This window comes from Limulus polyphemus, unplaced genomic scaffold (assembly GCF_000517525.1).
Source record: "Limulus polyphemus unplaced genomic scaffold, Limulus_polyphemus-2.1.2 Scaffold350, whole genome shotgun sequence".
Taxonomy (NCBI): domain Eukaryota; kingdom Metazoa; phylum Arthropoda; class Merostomata; order Xiphosura; family Limulidae; genus Limulus; species Limulus polyphemus.
In genome coordinates, this window is record NW_013665960.1 from 490,431 (window position 1) to 512,555 (window position 22,125).

Here is a 22,125-nt window from a genome sequence, read left to right on the forward strand (position 1 = left end):
ATTATAATTTTGAAGTGAATAAAGAGACCGAATAATTAATAAGGTCTACCCGAAAGCTAATCAAATTAATAACCCTAACAAACAACAAACTTGCTACTTTTTTAAGACACTTGCGTTCAAAGCGGTCCAGTGGCTAGTGTGCTGGGCTGTAAAACTGAAGTTCCATGGTTCGCGTCCCGTTACAAAAACAAATCGAACTCTGCACTTTGGAGCAGTATGTGCGTTATAAGAGTGAGATTCAATTCCACTATTTTGTCTGACAAAGAGTTGATGGTGGCTGGTAACTAGCTGTCTTCCCTCTAAACTATCAATTATAAATTAGGGACTGCTAGCGCAGATAGCTCTCGAGTATCTTTGCGAAAAATTCGACAAAATATTTATGTTTAACACATAAAGTTTCTCGTTTTATTCGTCTATAAACATGCACATTAACTTTGTTCTTTTTGGATATGCATTATACACTTTTACTAACACTTAAATAAACCATATTTTATTAATTGAAAATGTTCTATCATCAGTGATATCCCGAAATTGATTCACAAATATCAAATTACACTAACCCTTAAAGATATCTTTAGGTTAGTATAATCTGCGTAATGTTCAGATGTTCATAATAAAGGTTGTAGTGACAAAAATTCGAATTGGAAAACAAAATTATCTATTGCTCGCATCTATTGGCTCATCGGTAAATATGAAGGCTTATAATGCAAAAACCGGGTTTCGATACTCGTGACTGGCATAGTGCAGATCGCTTATTGTGTAGCCTTGTGCTCAACAACAAACAAACAAATAAAATCTGTTTCTCGTCACTACAACCTTTTCCGTGAATACATACACGTCAGAAAAACAAATAACTTCTTCATCAATACTTGTCTATTTCGTATCATTAAATTTCCGGTTCCACGTTTTCTTTAAATATAAATCTTAATATGTTTATGATTACTTCATCGAGTGTGGCGACGTAAGAAATGAAGCATAACCTAATCTCCTATATATATCAAATGAAGATGGCAATGATTATTTTTGTTGTTGTTTCTTGCTTTCTGGTTTTGACACTATAGAATTAATATGTTCCATGAAGATAATGTATTGTTGCTGTACCTAATATAATAAATCACAGTTTAGTGTACAGAACCAGCTTCTTTCTGTAACTAATATAATAAATCACAGTTTAGTGTACAGAACCAGCTTCTTTCTGTAACTAATATAATAAATCACAGTTTAGTGTACAGAACCAGCTTCTTTCTGTAACTAATATAATAAATCACAGTTTAGTGTACAGAACCAGCTTCTTTCTGTAACTAATATAATAAATCACAGTTTAGTGTACAGAACCAGCTTCTTTCTGTAACTGATATAACAAACCACAGTTTAGTGTAAAGAACCAGCTTCTTTTGCTTGTTTTCATATTAACTATGATTATCTTTCTCGGGTCGATAAGCAAAAACCATCCTGATATGTATTATTACCTCATGCAGACTTCAAAGAGTTACGGTACGATGCTGTCAATATTTTTTTGAATTTTCGATACGGTGATTATTCTTTTTTTGATCATACTTCTAAATACGCATACACACATGCTGACATGCTAAAATGGAGCATGCGCAGAACTCACTCGATTCCATCGCCCCAGCAAGATTGTAAGAGAAACTGTATCTTTTACAGGTAGAAACCTGATTAGTTAAGTTAATCTTCGTTACGTTTATTATTCAAGCGGAAGGAAGTCCGTGTCGTGCAAATCCATGAGTGACTTCAACGGCTTTAAGTTAATTTGAATAGATAAACTAGAGAGATAGCAAGTCTACTGAAGGTACAGAATAATAGGCACACCAGAATATCTTGATCTATTGAAATACTCGAATATCGTTCCCTTTGTTCGTGTACAGAGCGTCACGGTCAACGAGCATTAGAACGAACGTGTTTTAAATTAGTTGCAGATTCTATTTTTGTGCTCGTTACTAAAATCGGTGACCACTAGTATCCACAAACTAGACAAACAAACCGAAGTCAAATATTAAGGCCGAAGATACATGCTGAAAGAAACCATGATAATAAAAAATATCTGAAAATTATCCTACCCATTGAAAATATATATATATATATATATATATCATGGTGGAAATAAATAGGTACGTTATCCTTATGTAACACTCAAAATTGTATTATTCACATTGGGGAAGATCCTGAATAACGAAAAACTTTGTTCACATGAAAATCTTGAATTAATCATTTAATAAGATAACACGCAGGAGTAATCGGAATGTTTCAATATTGCATGTTGCATGAAACTTATGTCTAACCCTAAAATTCATTATTTAACTGAGTATAATTTTGAATGATGTATCTGATTTCTAGTTTCACGTTATTATGGTTTTGTTCACTTCAAGAACCAACAGTCAATCAGTTTTATGACATGAATAAACCCCCTAAAGGTCTCTGCTAAAGGCACCAAGGCAGGATCAGTTTTGTGAAGAATGAAATCAATGTTGAATCTGGGACAAAATCCGAAGGAACCAACATAGAAACGTTTTTGTGACGGATTAAATCAGCATGGAAGCTGAGAGAACATCCACTAAAGAAACAAACGCAAAATACTTCAATAAGTTTTCTTCTAAAATAACCAAGATAGCAGCAGTTATATATAAAAAAACAACTAATATAATTAACAAGATTTCTCACATTAGGAAAAAATAAGATAAAGGCAATTTTCTGAAGAAGGATTCAGTATAAATCCCAAAACACCATCTCCTAAAGAAACTGAAATTCATAATATATTCCAAATAAAACTTAGTCAGAGACAGTATATTGTGGAACTCAGCTAGCATAGACTCCAATACTTCGTCTCCTAAAAGAAGTGAGACAGAAGAACCGTTTTGTGAAGCAGAAACAATGTTTTGTAGAGCTCTGTATGGATCCAAAAACGTCACCACCTAAAAGAACCATGATAGATGTATTTTGAAGAAATTTTGTGCATAGATTCGAAAATTAGGAGGGTGTAAAAAGCTCAGTGGATAAGATATCCCAATTCTGAATTGTCAACATTGTTCTAATTTCAATAGCATAACATTAAACCGTGTAGTGCCGAAACAAGTGCTACCGTATTTACCGCTGTATAAGACGATACACTTTACTCTTAAAACAATGACTGATTTTACCCCTCATCTTATACATAGGTTCAAAGATGGAGTTCCTACAAGAACTCTGCGGTAAATATCACATTTAACAAAAACTATGTTGTTCCTTTTATTTTTGTTTGCTTTTTTGAGTAAGTGCATTGACATCGTGCCATCTACTGCGGTACAATAACATATTCGTAATTGTATCATTTGTCTCCATTCTTAATAACTAGAAGTTATTTATCTCAAATGCTAATTACAATTAATCAAGATTTTTTATTTGAAATGTATTGATCTCATCCATCATTTTAAAATATTGCTAATATTATATAAAAAAGTTCGTTTGTGTAACGTACACTAATTTTGTAAACATGTTTTTATAGTAGGTCACTATATCTTAAAGTTTAGTATTTTTTGTAACAGAAAAGGAGTTCAATTGTGATGAAAACTTTCTAAATTTGTTTATTACGTATTTGTGACTTAAGGTATGCCGCATTGAGCTGTCTGTAGCGTTTTGAGCATAAAAAACACACTTGTGGCTGTATTGATTACCCCAGAGCGCAGGTTAGCACAGTTTAAAAATAACTTTAATAATTTCTTTATAAAAGTAACATCCTAAATTTGCTTGACAATAGAAGTCATCCTATACATCGAACCCCAAAGAAATACACTTAATCTGTTCAAAAAGTCCAGGGTCGTCTTACACACCGGCAAATACGGTACGTGATGTTACATTAATGTATCTTGAAAACAGGGAAGGAAAAAATATTTTGTTCAAAATCAACTCCATACATATATTTCTTGTAAAGAATTTGTTATTATATATTTATTTTAATATCATCGTTTGTTTAGATTAAATTTATATTTAGAAACATGCGTAGCTTATAGTGTTAAATATGTATTGCGAAACTCCCGCCTATTGTCCAAAGTTGTAGAAGATTCTCGAGAGTAAGAATCAACAATATATGTGTGTGTAAGTAAATGCTTGTGTTAGCGTTAGTATTGTTACGTAAAACTGAATTTTCTAAAAAGCCTTCAACGCCTATAAATGTAATCAATGCGACGCGCCAAAAAAAGAAGAGTATCTGGTATTAGTTTACTATAGTCAGTGTGCTATAAACTTTGGAAGCTATAACTGTGATTTTTCTAACGCTTACCAATCGGAAAATTTAAGATATTTGACCAGGAGCATTTACAAAGTTGGAACCTTACAAATCATTTAACTTCAGTGGATTCACATCGGACATTAATATTTTTACGAAAACATTATCTAACGTCATCGGTGGAAACTCAATCTCTAATAGACATATGAACAGTGAAGACTACAGAGCTAGTTAGCTCCCTGTTAAGCGAATCGTATCTACATCAACTCGTAATTAACTCGCTCATCGTGAACACTCGATAAGATATCAAGGAAGTTCCAGACTAGAAAGAAGACTTTATATTGTTTGTAAGTTTGTGAAACTTTTGTTTAAAAATTATTGTTTGTAATAACTGTTTCTAATAATTGTTATTGTAAATTGTACTGTTGTGTGTATATTAAAACTTATTTGTGTTAAAAAAGAAAACTGTGTTTCAATCTTGTTGGCAAACATCATAAACTGACTACATATCGGCTTTTACTTAACTTCTAAATCTAAAGTACAATTAAACTACTAAATTTAAAGTATTATTTAACTCGGTTACAGACAATTTGAATCTCTAATATGTAACAGTCTATAAAACATCAAGTAATTCAGCACTGTCTAATGATATGCAAATAATTCATAAAACTGAGCTCATATGATACCCTACTAATGTATTAAAAGTGCTACTGCTCTGAGGTTAATACCATCTTTGTGTTGTACCGGTGTAATAAAATGTGGTATAGCTCTAAGGTTAATGTCACCTTTGTGTTGTACTAATGTATTAAAGAAACATTAAACGGTGTTGTACTGGAGTTAACTTTCTCTGATACTGATTGAATACCAATAATAATAATAATTTTTACTAACATTAAAGCTATTTATAAGCAACACTGGAATGCTGTCGATGAGATTTAAAGACTAGATATTATGGTAGGTTTCTTTTATAACAGACGAAATAAAACTTTATAGTACAGCTTGCTGAACTGATCGTTAGGCAACAAGGCGTAAAACTTCAAGCATTATTTGAAAGAAAGCAAACGTTTCTTTAGGCTATTCCAGTGTACCTTCAACTTTCAATTAAACAATGTCACGAATTAACATGCAAAATTAACAAAATACCCAAAGTTGGGGGACCAGAGGGTTCCATTAACTGTACTACGTTTTTACTGAGAGCTATATATAAATGCAAGTATAGTGTAAATGTAATAAACACATCATATAGTCTAAACCACAATACACACTGGATCTAAACCACAGACACAAACTGAAATACGACATAAACACATAATTGTTTGGAAGAGTTTATCTATATTCTATTGTAGGATTGTTTGTATTGTTGGCTTATTTTATGGATTTGAAACTAGCCTGAGTTCCAGGTTGATCGAACCTCATGCAATGTTGTTGCGATTATGGCTGAGATTACTGATAACAGTCAACGTGCCAAACTAATGAATCAATCCATTCTAGTTATTGTAAGCTTTTGTTTTGTGACATTGTATGCTACTAGTATATTAAGTTGGACTCATTATTTACGTTGTTATCTATCTAAATAGCTTAATTAGATCAGAAGCAACCGAAAATTGATCATTCACTAAAACGTTTTAATTAAATGGCTTAGGATTTAAGATTAAATATTTTTGCTAAAACTTCGCAATTACGGAATTTGTTGGAAACATTCATATTGACTTTTATTTTCTGAGCTATCTATTCTTAATTGCCCTGAGCATTGTTTAGTGAAAAAAGAAAAGAAAAAAAACAGTATATGTATATATACACACACAGTTTGACATTCTCGCGTTTTTAACATTAGAATAATTTTTACAAGTGTCCATAAATCTCATACCATAAATCATTAGCTAGTTACTCTGACAAATTTTATTTCTTATAAGGCTTAAACATATAAATGCAGGAGATTTAAAGATAAGAGTTTCATTCATATCCCTAAATACGAATTTTGTCGATATCCTTATATATATATATATATAAGTTTTGTATATATGCCTATAAATACAAGTTTTATCTATATCCCTCGATACCAGTGTTGTTTATATCTTTGGATACGAGTTGTGTATATATTCCACTTTTGGGGATATGGTCGACGTTTCGTTCTTTTTTTTTAATAAATGAAATGTTAGTACCAGGTTGTTAAATACACGCAGAGCTACGAATTATTTGGAATTCGTTTTACACGAGACATCTAACACTGTTGTGCTTCCTGCCAATTTCACACAAATATTCCCTGTATTCAGTATTGGATGCGCTCTTTTTTTTTCCAATATATTATTTTTTAGTGATAAAGTAGGTCAAAAGGACGTCACAACAGTTGGATATGCTGCCTAAAAGGCCCTCGTTACACGTCAAGGTCTGTGGATATATTATTTCGGTTTAGTTTATCTTTCCTTTTGCTTACCCAAAGGGCATGACAGTGGTTTTCCGTACTTCTATCTAAATGCATTATGAGTCTGAAACGTTTGGTAATTCATCTTTTGACGATGATGATGCAGTTTCTAAAATAACCGACTTGTTAAACTGGTACTGTTTCCAGAAACATCCTACTAAAGGCGTCAAACTACTTATGAAGCATAGCCTCATACGCAGTGAATTATTCCTACGTTGTTTGTATAAAGACACAACACTTACCTTGAAAGACCAGTCGAGAAAACTAAGGAAAATTAGTTAATATGCGGCTTAGGTACCAAATAATTATAAATAAACCAAATACAACTATAGAATGCAAAAAAGGAACTGATTTAAAAAACACAGTGCACATTTTTTATTTTATTTTTACATTACTAACATGTGATAGTTAACAATGTTTATCTTTGTGAAGGACAAAGAAAAAATTAACAATAGGAAATATATTCCCAGGTCTCGTCCGCGAACCGTTTGTTAACTCGTCCCACTTCCGTTAAGAAAGTGACGTTTTGCGCTACTTCATCATTCAACCAAAAACGCGCGATCCGAAAAGGCCACTTCCGGTTAAAGTACTGACCAATTGAAGATACGGTCGAACAGTGAAGGATTTTTTTTATCCCCCAAAGAAAATACCAAAAAATGTCCTTGTATGAAATCATCCTCGCAATGGTCAAGTAGAGTTCAACTTCGATAAAAAAAAAAGTATACCTAATATACATAATCATGATAGTTAGGGCCACATAAATAGATCAAGGACAATATAGTACTCCGATAGTCTGTAATGGGTTATCAAGTTTTTATGTTGTGACTTATACATTGAGATTAAATATAAAGCCACTTCAGATAAAACGATCTTTAGGTTTCTGAGAATAAATTCAGCAAAAATCCAGAAAGTAAATTATTAAATCTACGAAATTTAGTCTGTAGTATAAACAGATGTTTACTTGAATATGTTTATAAACTGTATCATTTGTCAAACATACACATCGGACATGTATCAGGTTTGTTTGTTTTTTCTTTTTGAAGTAGATAGTTATTTACAAAAACAAGGAACTTTGCAATAAACAATTGTTTATGTTGTAAGATTTAGCTATTTACTAACCGTAAAATAAACAATTGTTTCTGTGTATAAGTTTTAGCTATTTACTGTGAAATAAACAATTATTTACACGAGAAAGATTTAGCTGTTTATTAACTGTGAATCGTCAGCTGTTAACATATTTTAATTTTAACATTGTATTTTTGTGAAACAGCTGTTTCTTGAGGTTTTCACTGAACATCTTTGAAACAGAAACGGTGTGTTCTAGCAATGCTCAAGATAATTTATCTCTTTTATCATCAAACAAGTGGATTCCAAGAACTGTCTTCCTGAACAGATTAGAGCCTGCTCACCATAAGACGTCATTTACGCCTTGTTTCAGCAAGCACTAAGAATATCTTTAACAAAACTGCCAGCTTCTTCTTCATACATGCACGTGGTCATTGAACTGGACCCTTCCCTTGCCACTCTCTGTACATGATCAGCTTAAATAGCAAGCGTTCAGGACAAATAGATAATTTTCCCGCCATATTCACGCTATAGAAATCCTTTGAACACCACTTTCTGTGTATTGTATTCACGAAAATACTCAGATTATCTGCAGTAAAAGTTGGCCGGTATTGAGTTCTAGTTATTTAAACCGACTGTTAGTTAGTATGTGGGTGGCAACAAAATCATAAGTATGATATACAAAAACAATAAACAATAAACGAGTTCAGAAAAAAATATGATTACCCGACGGTTACTGCCTGAGCAGTTTTGTTCAAGGTTGTTAATTATCAAGTGGTTTTAGAGCAATGAAATGGAATTCACAAAACAAGATGACTTGAGTTGAATGAGATTAACATTGTAAGAGTAGACAAGTGCACCCTAAACCCTTTCCAGTTACACTTACGTATTCGTCATGAATACAAAACCCATAATTTCATAATGCATTAAATATTCTGATCCACAGAAACCTAGTTATATAGGGTTTACAGTAAAAACGAATGTCTTATGCGTATGTTGGTATTAGGTTGAGCATGTATTGCTGCTATATCATAATTACTATACTCAGCTTGTACTGCCCTAGTATCGTGACTGTTTCATTCACTACAGCCAGTACAGCCGCTGATATCATGATTATTACACTCAGTTCAACCTGTACTGCCGCTAGCATCGTGACTGCTACATTTAGCATGTACTGCTGTTAGTGTCGTGATTACTACATTCAATTCAGTTTGTACTGCCGCTAGCATTGTGATTACTACATTCAGTAGAGTCTGTACTTCCGTTGCTATCGTATTGCTACACTCAGTTCACCTGTATATGCCGTTGGCATCGTTATCAATACACTCAGTACAGCCTTTATTGCTGCTGGTATCGTGATAACTATACTCAGTAAATACTGTATTTACCGCTAGTATCGTTATTACTACACACGTTACAGCCTGTATTACCGCTGATATCGTCACTCAGTAAACCTTATACTGCCACTGGTATTGTGATTACTGCATTTAGTACAGCCTTCATATGTGATTGATATCGTGAATTACTGCATTTAGTACACCCTATATGTGTGATAATAATATCGTGATTACGCACTGAGTATAATGTGTTTCAGATGAGTATATCATGATTGCTGCACTCGGTATAGGGTGGTTCAGCTGCATGTATTATGATTACCACTGACTCAACATATCAGATCATACCACCAAGCTTGAGAGATCTGGAGTACCATTCTTAACAGATTAGATTTTATTGGCTATCTTGAAAGATCTACTAGGGAACCTGACACAGTTGATCAGATCATAGTAGGTCACTTGAGTGGTCTGGAATACTAGACTTAATACATCAGATATTGCCATTTAGGATGAGAGATCAAAAGCCGCAGTTTATGACGTTACAGAAGCCGTATTGATCCACTATTGTATGGAAAGATGGTTTATTTGTTTTTAGATATTCACGCAATGCTTCTCAAGGGCTGTCTACGCTAGTCGTCCCTAATTTTGACATGACAAACTAATGGGAAGGCTGCTAGTCAACGGCATTCATCTCCAACTCTTGGGTTATTCTTGTCTGACCTAATAGTGAGATTTTACTGTCACTCTTATGACGTATATAACACCCAAAGTACGTAGTGCGTATTTGTTTATTTTTTATGGTAATGGGACGCGAACACTGAACCAGAGATTCATAGTTTGACAAACTAACCTTTGGGCCACTCTCGGTTTGGAAGGATTTGCAGATGCTGAATCTCATTTATGTTTTTCGGCTGTCCTCTGCAAATAATTTAGTACTCAACGTTCCATTCTACGTTCTTACCATTGAAATCTCCTATCCCACAGACCTACAATAGAATATCTGATTCTTATCATTATGCATTGAATTAAAGTAGGTTTGATGGGAGACCGTGAATGGACACAATGGGACGAATTGGTCTGTTCTAGTTATTATTGTTCACGACCACGCGGGAGTGACATGGGTTTGTTATTAATACTGCCACCTTTGACTGGGATGTGCAAGCACTTTCGACCAGTCATACGCTTGAGATCACATGGAGAACGGAAAACAGTGATGAGAACAGGGTAATTGAATAAAAGTTAATGAAGTCAACTTTAACACACCACACACACACACACATTACATTGTTAAGTTAGTGATATGTAAAATTTATTCATTCAATCGACGTGGTCTTACCGTAATTAAATAGCTGGTGCTAAATTATTGTAATACAAAAATTTCCATCAGCTTTTGAGTTTTAGATCTAGCGATAAAATCTATTTGCAAAGTGACCACGGTTGCATTATTGGGGCACTCAAACCAGGAAATTAAAAAATGAGTATTTTTAGACTAGGTTTGGGTTAGTATATTTGTAAAGTGATGACATTGTTGCTGTTTCGAGGCCTAATTCGTCGATAATTTAAACATATTATCTTCATACCCTGATATCAGTAAAATGCTTACTTCTGACATGAACTACGACATGTAATAACAGCAAGAATTAGAAATAAATAAAAACAACACAAATAACATTTTAAGCGTCAAAAACCGTCGAATTATTGAAATAGGCTTAGCAGAGCACAGATAGCCCATTGTGTAGCTTTGTGCTTAATTACAAACAAACAAATTCCCTGTGATGCTATCATTATCAATATAACTATGAGAAAGCTTTAACAAGTTGATCTGCTTCAAAATCGTAGCTATCAACTTGTTCATTGCATTTTAAAATCGGAAGTGTGTAAAAATATTATTATTTTGAGCCACAGTTGACAAATTAAGACAAATTTGGAGAGAAAAACATTTGCAGTTAACTTGAATTTTATAACAGTTTTCACCACGGGTATCGAAATCTGGATTCTAGCGTTGTAAGTCCGCAGACATCCCGCTGTGCCACTAGGGGGGCCAGGGAATTTGTTGTGACACAGAATAAAAGGGGGGTATTTTATAAACACAGAATTAAAAATATAATGTTGGATATATATCTACAAAGTTTTATGCAGGTAGAATAAAGATCTTACACAACTATTATAAAAAAATTGAAATTCACAAGATTCACAAACAACGATGGTTACAAAAAAGTTTTAAATTTATCCTCATAATTGATTAAGTCTTTAATCGAGATTAAGTAAAGTAGTACAGATATTTGACAGGATAAATGTTAATCCAGCTATATATATATATAATTTGCATGATTAACTTAGTTTACAAATTTGAGACTTACATAAATCTTTCAAACTGGCCCAATCTTGTTAGACATTATTGAAATTACGACCGTAAATATCAATAACAGCGAAGGTGTCCAAATGATAAATCACTTTTAACCATGATGACTTTTCATTTTCTGACAGTACATAATAAATTCTCACTAGGTCCAAGCAAACTGCCTATATAATTCAGAAATAAAAACCAACCCAGATAAGAAAAACTGCTAATTAAATATGCTATTTTCATAGTCCTATTGATAATGATTAGAATGCTTTGTTTCGTCAGTTGGATATCTTTTGTTGTTAGAAATATTATCGACCGTAATCCAAACAATATCTCACGAAGTTAAGCCAGCTTAGGAAATGTAGATTATTCCTTATCCCTCTTTTATTAAGCTAATAATACAAACTAATCTTTATGGTAAAATATAATAATAAAACACTAAAACTAATAAAAATAGACGTACCAAACATTCTAAACAAAACTGTTAAAGAAAGTAATATTAAAGAAATAATGTAGTACAACTTACTTATAAAGTTCATAAACACCAGTGACTGGTGATTTTCTTCAAGCACTATCGTAGATTTCATAACCCTTGAAGAAGTTAACATCAGTATACTTAAACTTAACACAATCCTCTCTAACAACGTCTTATTACCATTAAAAGCCCATTAAACGACTCCGACAATGTAACTGATCTATGGAGGTAGCTTGCTTTGATCAGAGGTTGTTGATAATGATGACAATGTTTTAACAACCAAATTTAATCTGGTTATCTATGAGAAAAGTGACTAATATATCTGTCTTACTAACGATATGTCACTTCGATGAAGTGTCAGAACCAGTTTAAATATATATTTTCATCAATTAAACTTTCGTGTTGCCTGTGAAAAAGTGAGGCTGAGTGAAAACACTTCGCTTCCGGTCTTTAATATGAAATCATTAAGAAAACTATTGTTTTTATTTCAGTATTATGACCCTTAATCTTCAATCCAGTATTTGAAACCCGCTCCTCTGCATCACATAGTGCTTCTTGTGAAGGTAAAAAAAACATAGTCTGGTTTCAGCCTTGTTTACTTATTTAGTTTTTGAGCCTTTTGTCCTTTTCTTTTTTAATTTTTGAGAAAATAAAAACTCTTCGCCGTAGAATTAGGGAGAAAGACCCATCAACTCCAGATTTGCTTGTAATTTAATTCTACTATGACGTACATAAAAAAAATAACGTTGAGTTTAATCACCCAGCTTTTTTGACAAAATACGTAAATAAGTTTACGTCTTTACTTTAAAAAAACGCACCTTATGGACGTTAGGTCCAAACAACCAAATTTCTACACTGGATAATAGTTATCTCCAGAAAAAGTTTCATAACTTCTTGTTAAATTAAGATAATAATAATAAAATTGAACGTGGAATAATGTCGTTGTGATCACAATTCACAAATTTTCTAAGACTGATCGATTGAGTAAATTTGAAAAATACAAATAAGCCTTGGGCAATACAAGTGGGGTTGCTCAGGTGTGACAACACCTGCTTTTGGCTCGAACGTCCGGTCACTGTTTGACAAAAGGTTAGGCTTCCAGTCTAAGAAAAAGGAAAGAAAATAAACTTCACACGAAACGGACAAATAAATCAAGTTGAATTGCCTACGGTTTTTTTTTTTTGCACTTTCTTTGTACTCAAACAGGAATTAAAGTACAACTATTTCTTAGTATTCACTGGATCGAACATTATACTAAGAAGAGAAATTCATAGGTGTGTGTGCCGCTATGGAGCTTGAAGAATGTTTATCTCTTCCAATTATACAAGATTCCGTTTCTTCAAAACTGTAAGGACTTTCATGTAAGCAAGGTCGAACTCGTGGTTATTTTTAATAGATAAAAACTGCAGACACGAATTTAATGGTTAGTTAGTTTGTTTGTAATTAAACACAAAGCAACACAATGGGCTATCTGTGTTCTGCCCACACACTGGTATTGAAACCCGGATTCTAGCGCTGTGCCACTGGGGCCATTAATGCTTAGACACACATATGTATACTTCTGTGTGCCATGTTTCTTTTAACTTCTTTTTATTCTAGTAAAAAGATCAAAGGGGTAGCGTTTCTTATGTAATTCTTTTACAGCACAAGAAGGCTTTAGCATACAATTCAAAACGTCATGTGCTTCAAGAACGAAGCTAAAAGTTAATCATAAGATATTGCCTACGTTTCCTAAAACTTAATAAAATAAGGCTTAAATGTTCACCAGGGTTACCTGGTTAATGTATTATTTTGAGCTACATTGTCTTAATAAAATAATATATTTTTCAATGATGCGATGGCGATACAATACACTACAACTTTCAGTTGATAGATAGATAAATAAATACACAGATATAGTGTTAAATTTTGCCCACATTTATAAACACACGTGACAATATGTGACCTCTGCTCATTCTGTAGTAACACTATGTTATTTCTTGTAGAAAGTCATCACTATAGACGACAGGATCTCAACCCTTCATTGAAATGAAGCAATACAATATAAATTATATGTTTTTAAGGTGATACAAATATAATTGTTTTATTTTGATGATGAGAAAATTGATATAGGTCTTTCTTATGGCCACGACAGGTTAAGTTATAATTTCTTACAATATATTACTCGACTCGCAATCTGAGGGTCGCGGGTTCGAATCTCCGTAACACCAAACATGCTCGCCCTTTCAGCCGTGGGGGCGTTATAACGTTACGGTCAATCACACTATTCGTTGGTAAAAGAGTAGCCTAAGAGTTGGCGGTGGGTGGTGATGACGAGCTGCCTTCTCTCTAATCTTACACTGCTAAATTAGGGACGACTAGCGCAGATATCCCTCGTGTAGCTTTGCGCGAAATGCAAAAACAAACAAACAAACATACAAGATATTGCAGAGATTTCGTCCATTTTTTCTTCGGTTTGCTGTTGTTGTTGTTTTTAATAAAGTAATTACGGTGCTCAAACTGAAATGAGAACGAAACGTTGCGTTAAAGTGTCGATTGAAAGAATTCAAGGACCACAAATTTACTTTATGATAAATAACAACATTCGATGGCCTTACTAGATTAGATAGTTAAACAAACTGTTAAAATCTATAAAACACGTGTAATAATTTTATAAGCAGCAATAGACCCAAAGTCTATGATAAACCGATCTTTCAGAAATGAAAAACAAGCTCTAGGAAGCTTCGCTACAGAGAACCGCAATATGTTGAAATTAATATTATTTACTCAGCGTTTCAGCTTAATTCAAAACACGTACACTGTCATCAAAAATACATGGAACAAGATCAGTCAAAAGCTGAAGACACAATGAGTCAGTTAAAGTACTCACCTGCTGGTAGTGTTACCAGTAGGCTAAGTATTGACAGATAAATGAGTCATTTTATTTACACAGTTTAACAGACTGTGAAAACAGTGATGCACAATAGATGTACAACATCAAGAACCAACAGTAACAAGATACTCGCAGAACGACACCGAATTTTGAAGCGATGGATTATAAGGAGGGCAGCTAGTCAACATCACCCCCATCAAGTCGTGCGCTGGATACTGCAATCGAATAGTGGTGGTTTAACCTTAGCCCTTATAACGCACTCACGGCCTCAAAGAAGACAGCGCAGTCTGACTTAGTTCCGTCAAATTTATTATTGTATAAAACACAATGTATTCTTCAATAATTCTTGATTTTTTTCTAAAACACACGCACCCTCTGCCACTGTCCGGGGTTTGATTTCTACGAAGAGAACAGCACGGAAAGTTCATTGCACAGCTTTACGCTTAAACGAACTCTTGTCTAGCATACTATACTATTTATTCATGATATTGTATTTCACTTGGCTGTAGCCCCCCCCCAGTGGCACAGCGGTATGTCTGCGGAATTACAACACTAGAAACCGGGTTTCGATACCCGTGGTGAGCAGAGCCCAGATAGCCCATTGTATAGCTTTGTGCTTAACTTCAAACAAACAAACAAACACTTGGCTGTAATGTGCACATTTTGCTTTCCTCGTCGTGCCAAAGTTTTTCATAATAAATTGATTCAATTTTCGGCAGAAATCAGATTAAATTTTACACTAAACCGCATTATTCCGGCAGGGATCATTTACAATATTTTCAGGGGACAGAAGATAAAGTAATTTTGCAGTATTTTTAACTAGTAAAAAATATATTTAATGTACACAAAATAGCCTTTTTCTCATTAATTCTTCTAATAATACTTCTTAAAATGTGTGTGAAAATAAATAAAAAACATCATATAAATATGGTATAGTTTTAAAATGGTTTAAAATGTAAATTACTGTAAAACTGTTTTACAAAACTAGCACAACGCTTTAAAAGAGATATTTCCGTTATATCTTTTCATTTACATAACAAAATGAACATGGCATTTGATAAAATTTATTATAAAATCAACAGAATGTATTATGAAATACAAGAACACGGCCGATATAGAAAAATAGCGGAAACATTATGCAAATCAAGGAATCATCTACTGAAAATATTAAAATATCAATATAGTTCGCACTGAAAAAATTGACAACATAGTTGAACACTATGAAATTCGGTAGGGAAGAGGTTGGGATGCCATAAAACACTAAATATAAAAAAAACTCTTATCGAGAGCACTAAAAAATCAACAGGATGCTCAATGTAAATTACAAAAACAGCAAACCATTACTAAAAACACACACACACAAAATAAATAAAACGGAATTCTTATTGAAAATACTAAAAAGTTAATATAATAATTATTGAAAACACTAAAAAATCAACAGAACACTTACTAAACATTATAAGGCTCAACAGAATACTTACTGAAAAACTAAAAAATTAACATGCTATTGAAAACTCTATAAAACAGCATAACACATGCTATAGACATTTAAAGGCAAAGAGTGCTTACTGAAACGCTAAATACCCAACAGAACACTCTCTGAAAAACTAACAAATCGAAAGAAAAGTACTGAAAGTACAACAAAATATTAGAAAAATCAACGAAATATTTAAAAAATCAAAGGAAAAATTACTAAAATGTTACGTAATAAAAATATATATTCAAATGTTTAATGACAATTTAAGTTCCATAACAAAATGTACTGAACAAAGTCTGATTGACATAGTACTGGAAAAAGAAAGCAGACGAGTTCACTGTGTGTGTCATGCTAGTTACTATTGGCTAAGGTTAACCTTCGTTCCGCCAGGTGATGTGCTGTTATGTGGAGATTTTAAATGATGTGGTATCTCTCACGCTAGCAGGGTATAAAAAATGATATTAGGCAACACTGTCGCGCTCTACTTTTCAAACTGAAATTAATAAGTACATTCACCTTACTGCTAAGGATATTAAGAATCTTCAAAATATATCTTTTAACCAAAAGACATCACGATAAATCAAAAGTGGCTGTACCAGTTTAATCCATTATTTAAATAACATATTGAGTATAAATGATAAACATGAGTTTATTGCGGCCTAATATACTTCAGGGAACTTTTTACACGTTTCAATTATATCTCGTGTGAAGTGGATCATTGATTAAATCTATTCGTCCTGGAAAACAACAACAAAAAACAAGTTGTTAGTCTTCATGGAAAATATGACCTAATAACATTAACAAAGGAAAAATAACACCAGATAATCAGTGAAGAACCTCTCGTTTGACGAGAATATTTTTTCAGGAGTTAAGGGGTTTAAATGACTAGGTTCTGGAGTCGGAATAAATTCTTTTGATGCTGTGTCTAAAATGCTTTTTTTACATTTGTATATGATAACATTATCCCAAATTTTTGTATAAGGACTATTTGTTTCAAATTCTTATGTGTAGCGTTTGGACGTATAAAAAATTTAGTTTCGAATTTGATCGCTATGCAAGAAAACACGGTTTCAATACAGTCCACAACTTGCTCTACCAGTTTTAGTGCGGCTTATGGTTTTATTATAAAGGCGAGTTCGTGTTTACAATTGAATTTATCAGTTCGTCAAAAATCTTCCGAATGACAACCTTCCATAAAGAATACGTCAGGCATTTTGTTATCAGTCGTTGTATGCTACTTATATACAAGTATTATAGAAATAATATTCTTCAAACTGCTGACCAATCGCCTTGAATACGTCAGGCATTTTGTTATCAGTCGTTGTATGCTACTTATATACAAGTATCATAAAAAAGAAGCAAAGTATTCTTAAGAATTCTGACTACTCGCCAAAAACACGCTTTGTTCAAAATGTTGACCACTTGCATGGAACGCGACAAGCATTTTGCTATTTGTCGTGATATGATATTTATATACAAGTGTCATAAAATATAATAATTGGACTTTTCTTCTTGTGTTCCACACAATAAATGTGCATTCTATCAATGAAAGCTTCTATGTTTGTTTGTTTGTTTGGAATTAGGCACAAAGCTACACAATGGGCTATCTGAGCTCTGCCCACCACGGGTATCGAAACCCGGTTTCTAGCATTGTAAGTCTGCAGACATACTGCTGTGCCACTAGAGGGCAGCTTCTGTGAAGTGGTACATTTTAAATTCCAATTTATACATTTCATTTGTGGCTAGTAATCTTTAACATTAGTAAATTTGGCGGTAAGATCGTGTTAAAATACATGCCGAGTTTAAAACACGTACAACAAAATGTTTTTTTTTTAAATCAAGAGACAAAAAGACGTAAAGCAGAGCATATTTTTTCTACATAATTAAGACAAAAATACAAGCGCAAACCTTTAAAAATTTATCCTGTATATATCTTACATAACTAATTAATATATTTTATGACTTGTTGCTATTTTGAAGCTGTAATTTCAGGATTTTATTTAGAATGTGCACTGCCCCAGGCTTGAGAGCTTACAATGCCATAATTCTAGACTCGATTCCTGCAGTGGGCACAGCGGTAGGCATAAGTGCTTATAATGTCAAAATATCGAGTACTATCCCTACAATAGGCACAATCATTGAGCCACATGTGCAAAGTTATTCAACAAAAAATACTCAATTTGGACCGTAATTCTTGCGCAAAATGTCACGTGAGTTTTAGGTCTGAAATTGTTACTACAGCTTCACCTAAGAGTAAAAGCAAACCGTTTTTATTTTTTTTGTTATTCGGATTAAAGACGGCTGATTTAGAGCAGCAAAACGAAGTACGTGAAGTTACATAAGCATTGGTTAGGCCAAACAAACTAGATTGACAGGTTCTACCTCATGTTTTCAAAAGAATCATAAGAGTGGACGGTCATTATTCATTATTTATTGCCAACTTTTCAGCACAAATTTACTACATTTTATGAAATTCTCCTAATTAAAGAGCTTATCGTCACGTGATACTAGATTAAGCAATTAGCATAAATAATGATGTTTGATATGGCTGTACCAGATGCTGACAAGAAACTGTTAATCTAGTTTTCATGGCGTTACTATAAAGGAAGTTATTAACACTGTTTTAAAGAATCTGGTTGGTTCTGTAAACTATAGGTCTGTTCCGAATAATAGGTTGCGATCATAAAGTTAATGTTGGTTACTATCGAGTGTCACTTTCTTATTTGGTTTAGTTTCTTGTTGTGTATTGGCAAAAAGTCATGAATCTAATGAAAAACGCCTTAGGTGTGAAAAAAAAAAAGTGAGGCCAAAAAAGGATTGAGCATACGACTAAAAGGAATGAAATCAAGATTGGTAGGTACACTTATAGCATTGATAAGAATTTTACAGCAAATATTCATTCATTATTTAGGTAGGCCGCGTATTTTGTTTTACCAACCATCATGCCCCAAGTTGAACAAAAAACGCGGACTGACCAAGACAGTGTTTAAACTTTAGAATACGTTAATTTACTGTCTGTAACATCCTCCACATATTATTATCAATTTATACAAAAAATAAAATTATTTTCATGATCTTGCATTACTCTATTGTTCACAATTTTCATGATCTTGCATTACTCTATTGTTGACAATTTTCATGATCTTGCATTACTCTATTGTTCACAATTTTCATGATCTTGCATTACTCTGTTGTTCACAATTTTCATGATCTTGCATTACTCTATTGTTCACAATTTTCATGATCTTGCATTACTCTATTGTTCACCAAAGGTTTAGCTCTCTTACATGTACGATTTATTAAACTAATGATTTATGTTTTTAATTTTTCAGTTCCTTAATTTACTAGTTTTAACATTTTTCTTTCTTGAAACTCAAACTCCCTCCTCACAGAATCAGAACTCTTCGCCGTTTTTTATGATGTACCAGCCGCTCTCAAGACTTTTGGTTTATTTCCTAAAATTTCCTTAGCATGGCTAGTTCTTTTTTTTTAACGACGGGGGGGGGGGGGGGTTAGGTCTACATGACCTAATATTAATTTCAATTTCCTATTCTTATTCTTCAATACATCAAAGAATATACTCTATTAAGTCTCAAATGGGAAAGATAATTTCAAGTATATAAAATAAAACTGTCTCTGAAAAATACTATTTGAGAACGAGTAATCTAATTTATGCTTAGCAATTTCAACATTTAATATACATACCACAAATGGACATCATCACTCAAATAATCTCTATCTATATACATATATATATGTGTGTGCAGTCTGTAATAACTTGCTCTATGCTTACAGAGGTAATTGCTTACTTGGTTTAAAGATGAGCAAGTATTGTTCTTATTTTGAAATATATGCATTTTTTATTTTGGAAAATGTATTTTTTATCACATAATTATCAGTTGCCAGATTTATATATATATATATATTCTGTATTTTTGACTAGCTGGTTTTAATAAACAAGAATTATTTACCCTATTTATCCTCAACCAAAATGTTAATGTATCCGCAGTTTTCTAGTGTTCAACACATTGAACCCCTCCCTGCTTCAATTGCTGATTAAACATTAAGTTATTAAGTATCACGGAGACGACGTTTTCTCTATTGTTAGTTTATTCCACAAAGATTTTACACGTATCTTAATATTTACATTAATAGCAGAAGTTCCAACTTGACAAGTACGTTGATTTAGACACTGATCTTTTAAAGTTGAAAAAGAAATTTGCAACAGCTTCGATGTTTCCCTAACCTTTTTTTTTCACAACAAAGAAGTAACTTATGTGACACTTGTTTTAAATATTGCAGAAAATGTAAATCGATTAACATTTACATAGATGAAGTTTCTGTTTGAAGTAAATTAGTAACAATATCTTACAACCTGCGAATCTTCCATTGTTATTTAAACTCACTCAGAAACTTTAATGATCCTGCTGAAAAATAAAAAGCGTCGCAGAAATCCGTGGAAAGAACTTATAATATGTAAGTCTACATGTTTACATATACATTAAATAAGCATGAAATCGTCTATCTGTCCACCTGCTAGAATGTTTTTTAATATGTGTTCCTCTCTTTTTACTTAAGTAGAATAAGTTGGTTTTTAAGGATATTTTGAAAATGTTTCTACATCGTAGTTTATTTGAAGTAAACTGTAATTCGGTGGGGTATCTTTAATGAAACGAATTTTGAAGCACTTGTTATTTCAACACATTATTTGTGTTAATATGTAGATGGCGCACAACTGAGCTATATAGAAAAATTTTCAAATTAAGCACTAGTTAGCAATGTATATACAAGTTCATGGCTACTCTCTGACCCTTCGGGTTTTAGTTCTCACCGGAGATAAGGTGGACGGCCGATCAATAACCTCCCATCTCAACAAAAGCTTGAATTCGCCGCCCCGACAAACTACCGGTTAAAAGGGTGGAGATATAAGTTAATGCCCGCCAAACAGAGACACTTACCTTTCAGCACTGTCACCTGATGATGCTGAATCCGTCGTGAAATGTTTGTTTCTCTTTTCTTCCTAAAAAATAGCACTTTCGATTTCACACAATAAATAATTAAACTAGTAATAAAGAATAATTCCTCATAGCGTCTTAACTCCACGTTTTTCACTTTAGTTTATTTGGAATGATAATATCAGCGTCTCGAAACGTGGCTTAACGTTAGGAGGTCCTTTCAACGTTCGTCTAGTGTACCTGAGTTCCTACCATAGGCTGTGATACTGTTTACACAGGAAACTCTTGAAAGGTCTCGTGGCGTGACATCATAATGCCAAAATTACTGCGCATGCGTACAACCTAAATAAATAATTTACTAAAATGCTGATGGTTAAGAGGGATTAATATTAACCTTGCATAATAATATATTTCATGATTTATCTATTTATTACAAAATGTTTATTATGAACACTAGTGTCGTTTAGTGTCTTGCTTAGTTGGGTCGTGTACAGGTTTTTAAACTATAATAATAAGGTAAAATGGTGTTAACAAAAACTTTATATTTAATTACATGTATGTAAACATAAAAAAATCTATAAACATAGCAGCATCAACTGCAAATGAACTAAATATCAACAAAACAAACCACCGACCAAAGTAGTTTCATACAATAATTTATACATGAATTCAAATCCCTCATAACAGTTGAAGAACAACTGCAAAAGGTATAAATTTGGAGGATGAAAACAAGATGTGGATATTCCTTTTCTTCAATAAGTTTCCAAATCGCAAATGAAAAAACGATTATGCAAGATAGTCTGTTTGTTTTTGAATTTCGCGCAAAGCTACACGAGGGCTATCTGCGCTAGCCGTCCCTTATTTAGCAGTGTAAGACTAGAAGAAAGGCAGCTAGTCATCACCACCCACCGCCAACTCTTGGGCTACTTTTTTTACCAACGAATAGTGGGATTGATCGT

General features: G+C 33.1%; 1 protein-coding gene across 1 annotated transcript in view; it reads right to left on the reverse strand.

Moving 5' to 3' along the window:
• LOC106457594 (cadherin-23-like) overlaps nucleotides 1-21,385 on the reverse strand; it is a 100,455-nt gene extending 79,070 nt beyond the window's left edge. Inside the window, exon 1 of the mRNA XM_022383592.1 lies at nucleotides 21,170-21,385. The gene's annotated coding sequence lies outside the window, so the exon portion shown is untranslated. The remainder of the gene's footprint in view (nucleotides 1-21,169) is intronic.
• Between the last annotated feature and the right edge of the window lie 740 nt (nucleotides 21,386-22,125).